Source organism: Gossypium hirsutum, chromosome A07 (genome assembly GCF_007990345.1).
Source record: "Gossypium hirsutum isolate 1008001.06 chromosome A07, Gossypium_hirsutum_v2.1, whole genome shotgun sequence".
NCBI lineage: Eukaryota > Viridiplantae > Streptophyta > Magnoliopsida > Malvales > Malvaceae > Gossypium > Gossypium hirsutum.
Genome location: NC_053430.1, coordinates 26,816,724 through 26,826,158, shown reverse-complemented (window position 1 = coordinate 26,826,158; position 9,435 = coordinate 26,816,724). Strand labels below are relative to the sequence as shown.

General features: G+C 37.3%; 2 non-coding genes across 2 annotated transcripts; one reads left to right on the top strand and one right to left on the bottom strand.

Moving 5' to 3' along the window:
- Positions 1-1,942: 1,942 nt before the first annotated feature.
- Positions 1,943-2,049, top strand: LOC121204136 (small nucleolar RNA R71). The gene has a single exon (XR_005899064.1). It is a non-coding gene; the product is annotated as a small nucleolar RNA R71 (small nucleolar RNA).
- A 2,721-nt stretch (positions 2,050-4,770) lies between these two features.
- On the bottom strand, positions 4,771-4,876 carry LOC121204215 (small nucleolar RNA R71). The gene has a single exon (XR_005899144.1). It is a non-coding gene; the product is annotated as a small nucleolar RNA R71 (small nucleolar RNA).
- Positions 4,877-9,435: the final 4,559 nt, after the last annotated feature.

Below are 9,435 nucleotides of genomic sequence, written 5' to 3'. Positions count from 1 at the left end.
CAAAATACGGTTCGAGTCGAGTAATATTTACCTTAAAAGTGTTGAATCCAGAATGAGTTACCTTGACTGTACGGTATGGGAAGACATCAATACCGTAAAAGCAGTTGCTCTGTTTGCACTAAGCCCTGAAGTGGTAATACGGGGGTCCGTTTTTTCTAACAGTACCTGGTCCCCAACTTTAAATTGGTTCGTCCCATCCTTAAGCTCATCATGGCGTCATTTTGGTTTTGCATTGTGTATTTCTCCTTGACATGTGTCCGCCATTCATCTAGTTCATCGATTTCTAGCATTCGTTCTTCATGAGTCATTCTATTTTTGTCATATGGACTAGAATGTGGCTCTATCACTTTTTTTTGAGGCGTTTCCTGTAAAGAATGTTGAGCAACAAGGTTACTCATATTAATAGAACTCGTATGATCATATCGATCACTAGATGTCCTAACAGAATCACGAACTTGGAGAGTGATCGTGTCATCTCCTACATGGAGTATTAGTTCACTTGTACCAACATTAATAATAGTTCTGACAGTTGCTAAAAAGGTTGTCTTAAAATTAAGGGTACGTCACTATCCTCATCCATGTCTAAAACAACAAAATCAATTAGGAATATAAATTTATCAATTTTCACAAGTACATCTTCAACAATACCTCTAGGAAATCTAATGGTTCTATCTGCTAATTGAATACTCATCGTAGTTTGTTTGGGTTTCCTAATACTTAGTTGCTTAAACATTTTATAGGGCATGACATTAATTCTAGCCCCTAAATCAGCCGAAGCATTATTAACATTTAAACTACCAATTAAACAAGGAATAGTAAAACACCCTGGATCTTTCAATTTGTTGGGTAATTTTCTCTGCAAAATGGCCGAGTAAACTGCATTTAGCTCCACATGTGACAAATCATCTAACTATCGTTTGTTTGCCAAAAGCTCTTTTAAAAATTTAACTGAATTGAGCAACTACGAAAGAGTTTCAATAAACAATAATTTAATATGTAACTTTTTCAAAAGTTTAAGAAATTTACCAAACTTTTCGTTTGTGTGGTCTTTCCTTGTCGCGTTGGGATATGACACACGAGGTTTATATTCCTTACTGACCAATTCTTAACTATTTTGGCTTATCTCAACCTTACCTTTACTTACCACACTTTCTTGCCTTTCTTCTAGTTCAGATTTAACTAACCCTTTTTCATCTTGCACAGTGATTGCATGAAGTTTCTTTCTTGGGTTAGTTTCGGTGTTGCTAGGCAAGCTACTTAGTGGTCTTTCTGAAATCAACTTAGCAAGTTGACCGATTTGATTCTCAAGTCCTTGAATCGACACTTGTTGATTTTTAAGTGTTGTTTCGGTGTTTTAGAAGTGGGTTTTTGACACCAAAATAAACTTCGTCAACATCTCCTCAAGGTTCGGCTTCTTCTCTTGCTGGTAAGATTGTTGTTGAAAGCCTAGAGGGGGTTGTGGTCATTGATTTCCTTGACCACTCTAAGAGGAATTGGGATGGTTTCTCCAACCTACATTATAAGTGTTACTATAGGGATTATTGTAAGGTCTAGAATTATTACCTATATAGTTGATTTGTTCGTTCTCTGTGCCAGAGCTGTAGGATAGACGTTTTGGATTGTCCATCCATCTCCATTCGTATCACACTGCATCACCGGATGTATTTGTGTTAAACCATATAAACCATCATTTTTCTTACTTAAAAGTTCTACCTAATTCGATAACATGTTGACTGCATCTACGTTAAAAGCATCGACTGCTTTCATCGGCTTTGTTCTCATAACTTGCCACTGGTAATTACTCAATGACATCTCTTTTATAAACTCATAAGCCGCTTCAGGTGTTTTGTTATTCAGAGTCCCACCGGTGGCTACATCGATCAGTTGCCTAGTTGAGGGATTCAAACCATTGTAGAAGGTTTGAACTTGTAGCCACAGAGGTAACCTATGGTGAAGGCATCTTCTCAAAAAATCCTTATACCTCTCCCATGCATCATATAGGGTCTTTAAATCCATTTGCACGAAGGAAGAGATATCATTAATCAATTTAACTATCTTAGCCGGTGGAAAATACTTCAATAAGAACTTTTCAGTCATTTGATCCTATGTAGTGATAGAACCTCATGGTAGGGAGTTCAACCACTGTTCAACCTCATTTCTCAATGAGAAGGGAAACAACCATAGCCAAATGGCATCGTAAAAAATGCCATTAATCTTAAAAGTGTCGCAAAATTCCAGAAAGTTGGCCAAATGAGTATTTGGATCTTCATCTTACAAACCATCGAACTGAACAAATTGTTGAATCATCTGAATGGTGTTCGACTTCAGTTTTAAGTTATTCGTAGAAATAGTAGGTCTTACGATACTCGATTCAACCCTAGTTAGAGTGGGCTTGGCATAGTCGTACATAGTACTAGGAGTAGGATTCTAATTTGCCGGATTCCCAGCAACCACTGGAGGTAGCTGATTATTCTTATTTTCAGCCATCTCATCAATAATAACAATAACATCCTTTTGCTTTTCCACTGTACTTTGTCGACTCCATCTTGCTTCTCTATGATTACTACGAGCTGTGCTTTCAATTTCACTGTTGAATACTAAAGGGCCTGTCGGGTTTCTTCTAGTTATAAACTAAAGAAATGATAAACCGTAAATTATACATATTTTTATTCCATTTTTAATGCATTTTATGGATGATTTCTCATTAGAATTGGTGAATTTGATGCTCCTAATGCTTTAATTTCATGTTTTGTACGCAGGAGAGCACCAAGAGTCAAAAGGAGCCAAAAACGAGCAAAAAAAGGGACAAAAGGGACCAAGTCGAGAAGATGACAAGGCCTAAGCCTTGCCACACGGGCAGCTCACACGCCCGTGTCTTTCGAGGGTGTCGACCAAGGCTTTCACGATTCACACGGCCTGGCCATTGACCCACACGGCTGTGTCCAATTTAACAGATCGAACACGGCCTGACAATCACGTCACACGGCCGTGTCACACGGACGTGTCCCTGCCGATCCCAAGTTAAGTCCAATTTCAGAAAATGCCACTTTGGAGGGTTTCTAGGCATTCCAAAGCCTATAAATACACCCTAGAAGAGGGGGAAAAGGGGAGATAGAGAAGAGGGAGTAAGGAATTACTCCAAGAAAGCCGATTGATCCATCTCAGAAGCCGGATTCATTATCAAGACTGAAGATCTCTCCTCAATTCCCCTTCAGGAGTTTTGGGTTTTCTTTATATTTTGTATTCTTTGTTCTTCTGAGATGTTTTCTTATTTAGTTATGAACTAAACCCCTAAATACCTAAGGGGAATGAAACCTAAGACGAATCTTGTTATTATTTTCTGAATCGTATGATAAATATTTAACTTGTTCTTAATTATGTGTTCTTAATTCTTGTTTTGATATCCCAGGATACTAATTCAAGACATGCTCTTATTTAGAGGAGGAATAGACCCTGTCTAAGAGTACTTTTTGTCATAATTAAGCGGAGTTGATTGCGCGCCTAGAAATAGGGTGACAAGATTTTGCCGGATCAAGGTGAAACCTAATAGTGGGATCCATAGATCGAGTTAATGCAACCCTAGAGTATTAATTAGAGAAAAGTCTCGGTTATTCAATCTAGGGATTAGACATTATCAGTCTTGAATAGGGATAATAACTTAACTTAGAAATCTCTACGGAACAAGTTGAATGAATAAATCGTCCGGGTCGGAGCCAGAATAACAAGTAAAGTCTAGGTGGATTTTTCCTTAGGTATTGTCTCAAGTTAATCGATTTTCCCAAAGCAATTCCCCAATTATTTTCTCTATGTGTTCTTAGTTTAGATAATTAGTTAATTAAAACAAAACCCCATTATTCTTAGGCTAGATAATAAAAAAACAGTCATTTCTAGTACTTTTGGTTCCCTTGGGTACGACATCCCGGTCTTGCCATTACTATACTATTGTTCAATAGGTGCGCTTGCCTTTTCGTTGTGATAATAGTTAGTCTAGGTTTAATCTTCATTATAAATATTTATTACTTGTTACGAATCACGCGATCAAGTTTTTGGCACCGTTGCTGGGGAACTAAGATATTAGGAACGCTCAATTTTTATTACTTTAGCCATTTATTTTTCTTGCAATTTAATTTAATTTAATTTTTTTATTATTATTTATTAAATTACTTTTTCTTTCTCTTGGCAGGTTTTTATAGTTTATGACTAGAAGAAACCCATCGGGACCATTACTTTTTGACGAAGAAATTGATCATACAGTTCGTAGAAATCAAAGAGAAATAAGGCGCAGCTTATGATACACGGAGAACGAGCAAGAAGACGATACTCAACTCCCAACCGACGAGATGGCTGAAAACCAAGGCAATCAGCTACCTCCTGCAATTGCGGCTAATCAAAATCCTGCTCTACGTACTATGTATGATTATGCTAAACCTTCTTTAACAGGAACTGAATCTAGCATAGTTAGACCGGCTGTAGCTGCAAATACTTTTGAATTAAAACCTAACACAATTCAAATGATACAGTAGTTTGTTCAGTTTGATGGTTTGCAGGATGAAGATCCCAACGCTCACTTATCAAATTTTCTGGAATTTTGCGATACATTTAAAATCAATGGTGTTTCTGATGATGCCATTCGTCTTCGGTTATTTCCTTTTTCATTGAGGAACAAAACTAAACAGTGGTTGAACTCGTTACCACGAGGGTCAATTACTACTTGGGAACAAATGACCGAAAAAATTTTACTAAAATACTTTCCACCAGTTAAAACGGCTAAATTACATAATGATATCTCTTCTTTTGTGTAGATGGATTTAGAAACACTTTATGATGCATGGGAGAGATACAAGGACTTACTAAGAAGGTACCCTCACCATGGGTTACCACTTTGGCTGCAAGTACAAACATTCCACAATGGTCTGAATCCCTCGACTTGGCAAATGGTTGACGTAGCTGCTGGCAGAACCGTCAACAACAAAACACCTGAAGAGGCTTATGAATTCATTGAAGAGATGTCACTGAATAACTATCAGTGGCAAGTCATGAGGACTAAGCCAACGAAAATAGCCGGCGTTTTTAACGTCGACTCAATTACTATGCTGTCAAATCAGGTAGAACTTCTCAATAAAAAGATTGATGGTTTACTTAGTTCTACGCAGGTACATCCAGTAATGAGGTGTGACTCAAATGGAGGAGGTGTGCATACAGAATATCAATCCTTCAATCCTACAGCCGAAGAGGAACAAGTCAACTATATGGGTAACAATAACTTTAGATCTCAAAATAACCCATACAGTAATACTTATAATGCAGGTTGGAGGAACTACCCAAATTTCTCCTGGGGTGGTCAAGGAAATCAAAAGCCACAAAATCCTCAGGGTCTTCAACAGCCACCTTATCAACAAGAGAAGAAACCGAACCTTGAGGAGATATTCTCAAAATTTATATCAATGTCAAAAATCCGTTTCCAAAATACCGAGACAGCACTTAAGAATCAACAAGCATCGATTCAAGGACTCGAAACTCAGATAAGCCAGCTTTCCAAACTAATCTCGGAAAGACCACTAGGAAATTTACTTAGTAATACCAAATCAAGAGAGCATGTCAAAGCAGTTACACTAAGGAGTGGGAAAGTGTTAACGGAATCTGAAAAGAAGTTAGCACAAGAAGCCGTGGAATGCGAAAGGAGGGAAGAAAAACCCGAAAATAGTGACAAACCAGTGCCGGAGGAATATACACCACCGGTTCCATATCCAGCAAAATTAAAAAAAGATCGCATTGATGCACAATTCAGTAAGTTTCTTGAACTTTTTAAGCAATTAGATATCAACTTATCTTTTGTTGAAGCTATCTCGCAGATGCCTACATATGCAGAATTTTTGAAGGAGCTTCTAACAAATAAAAAGAAGTTTGAGGACTTATCTACAGTAGAACTCAACGAGGAGTGCTCCGCCATACTCCAAAATAAGTTGCCAACCAAACTAAAAGATCCAGGAAGTTTTACTATCCCTTGCTTAATTGGTAATCTGAATATTGAAAAAGCACTAGCTGATTTAGGCGCTAGTATTAATTTGATGCCATATAAAATGTTCAAACAACTTGGTCTTGGGGAATCTAAACCCACTAAGATGAGTATTCAATTAGCCGATAGATCTGTTAAATATCCTAGGGGTATTATAGAAGACGTACTCGTGAAAGTAGATAAATTTAGATTCCCTATTGATTTTGTTGTACTTGACATGGATGAAGATGTGGAAGTACCTTTAATTTTAGGCCGCCCATTCCTAGCCATTGTTAGAGCTGTGATTGACGTGGGTAATGGTAAATTGGTACTTAGAGTAGGTGAGGAGGAGATGATCTTTAAAATTTACGATGCTATGAGATTCTCTAGGGAACAGGATGATTCATGTTATTTCATTGACTCTATTGATCATATTACTTAAGACTCTTTTCATGAAATTGTACAAAAGGAGACGACAGAACTGTATCCAGCTCAAGACGAGGAGATAGGTGAGGAACCTAATGATCCTTCGTCAAGACAAGTAGAATATGAGGGTATTAAGATAAACGATGAACTTAAGCAAAAACCCTCTATTGAGGAGCCTTCCAAACTGGAACTTAAACAATTACCAAGCCATTTAGAATACGCATTCCTTGGAAATAATTCTACATTACCAGTTATTATTACTTCTAATTTGCAACCCAATGAGAAAGAGGAATTAATTCAAGTATTAAAAGAACATAAGAAGGCCATAGCATGGAAAATTTCTGACATTAAAGGAATCAGTCCTTCTTTTTGCACCCACAAAATTTTAATGGAAGATGAATACAAACCGTGTATGCAAGCTCAAAGACGTCTGAACCCCAACATGAAGGAAGTTGTAAAAGCCGAGGTAATTAAACTTCTAGATACCGGAATTATTTATCCTATTTCTGACAGTTCTTGGGTAAGTCCAGTGCAGGTTGTCCCTATGAAAGGAGGCATGACGGTTGTGACCAACGAGAAGAATGAATTAATCCCAACAAGAACGGTTACAGGGTGGAGAGTTTGCATAGACTACAGGAAACTGAATGACGCCACAAGAAAAGATCACTTCTCCTTGCCATTCATTGACCAAATGTTAGAAAGATTATCCGGACACATGTATTACTGCTTCCTAGACGGACTCTCTGGTTACTTCCAAATCCCAATAGCTCTTAAAGATCAAGAAAATACGACATTCACATGCCTATATGGTACGTTCACTTATCATAGAATGCCTTTTGGATTATGTAATGCTCCTACCACTTTTCAGCGTTGTATGATAGCCATATTCGACGAACTCGTGGAAGATATCATGGAATTCCTCATGGATGATTTTTCGGTATTCGGTAACTCTTTCCATCTCTGCCTTAAAAATTTAAAACGAGTTTTAATAAGATGTGAGGAAACAAACCTTGTGCTTAGCTGGGAGAAATGTCATTTCATGGTTCAAAAAGGCATTGTACTAGGGCATAAAATTTCTAGTAAATGGATTGAGGTGGATAAATCTAAAATAGAAACAATCAAAAAATTACCACCCCTAGTTCAATTAAGGCCATTAGAAGCTTTTTAAGACATGCTGGTTTTTATAAAAGATTTATTAAGGACTTTTCTAAAATAGCTAAGCCTTTGACTAAATTGCTAGAAAAATATATACCTTTTAACTTCGATCAGGAATGTTTAGAAGAATTTAATACTTTAAAGATAAATTAATTAATGCTCCAATCATAATTGCACATGATTGGAACTTGCCATTTGAACTAATGTGTGATGCGAGTGATTTTGCAGTAGGTGCAGTATTGGGACAGCGAAGAGACAAGCATTTTCAACCTATCTATTACGCCAGCAAAACCTTAATGGCTGCACAGGAAAACTATACTACTACGGAAAAAGAGTTACTAGCTGTGGTTTTTTCATTTGATAAATTTCAATCTTATCTCATACTGCCTAAAGTTGTTGTTTACACTGACCATTCCGCCCTTCTCTACCTTTTAACTAAAACCGATACAAAACCTCGACTCATTCGATGGATTCTCTTATTGTAGGAATTCGACTTGGAAATTCAGGACAAGAAAGGAGCTGAAAATCTCGCGGCTGATCATCTATCCAAGCTCAAGAAATCTAATACCAGAGAACTAGATGACGTGGAAATAAATGATTCGTTCCCTGAAGAACAATTTTTTTCTATATCTAACACTGAGGTACCTTGGTTTGCAGACATCGCGAATTTTTTGGCTGTTAACATTATCCCAAAAGGGTTAACACACCAGCAAAAGAAACGATTCTTTAATGATGTGAAAAACTACTTTTGGGACGATCTATTTCTGTTTCACAGATGTGCAGATCAAGTCATTAGAAGATGCGTTATAGGATCAGAAATATCAAAAATATTGGTACACTACCACTCAGGGCCAACCAGAGGACACTATAGTGAAACTAAGACCGCACACAAAATACTTGAATCAGGTTTTTATTAGCTTTCGTTATTCAAAGACGCTATCAGGTATTTTACTTTATGTGAAAAATGCCAACGGACAGATAACATATCTAAACGTGATGAAATGCTTCAAAACTATATGCTTTCTTGTGAAATATATGACGTTTGGGGTATCGATTTCATAGGCCCATTCTCCAGTTCATTTGGAAATAAATACATCTTAGTAGCAGTTGACTACATGTTCAAATGGGTAGAAGCTCAAGCTCTACCTACTAATGATGCTAGAATGGTAGTACGCTTCCTTAAAAGACTTTTTTCAAGATTCGGAACACCTAGAGCAATTATCAGTGACAGGGGCATTCATTTTTGTAATACCCAATTTGAAAAAACCCTTAAGAAATACGAAGTTCATCATAGAATAGCCACCCCATACCATCCTCAAACTAATGGACAAGTTGAAGTAGCAAACCGAGAACTCAAACAGATCCTTGAAAAAACAGTAGAATCAAACAGAAAAGACTGGGCAACAAAAGTAGATGATGCCTTATGAGCTTACGGAACTACTTTTAAGACTCCTATAGGGACATCACCTTACAGACTTGTTTATGGAAAGAGTTGTCATCAACCATTTGAACAAGAGCATAAAGCTTTTTGGGCTATTAAATTTCTAAACCTTAATCCCAAACTTTCAGGAAAAAATAGGTTGATGCAGCTGAACGAGCTAGATGAATGGCGAGCCAACGCATACGAAAATTCACGCTTATACAAGGAAGCAACAAAGCGGCGTGATGACGTTCGTTTAAAGCAACGGAAACAATTTGAGGTTGGAGATCTCGTCTTACTATACAACTCAAGACTCAAATTATTTCCCGGGAAACTAAAATCACGATGGTCAGGACCCTTTGTAATTCAATCTGTTCATCCATATGGCACAATAGAGGTAAGTCACCCATCATACGGTACTTTCAAAGTAAACGGACAC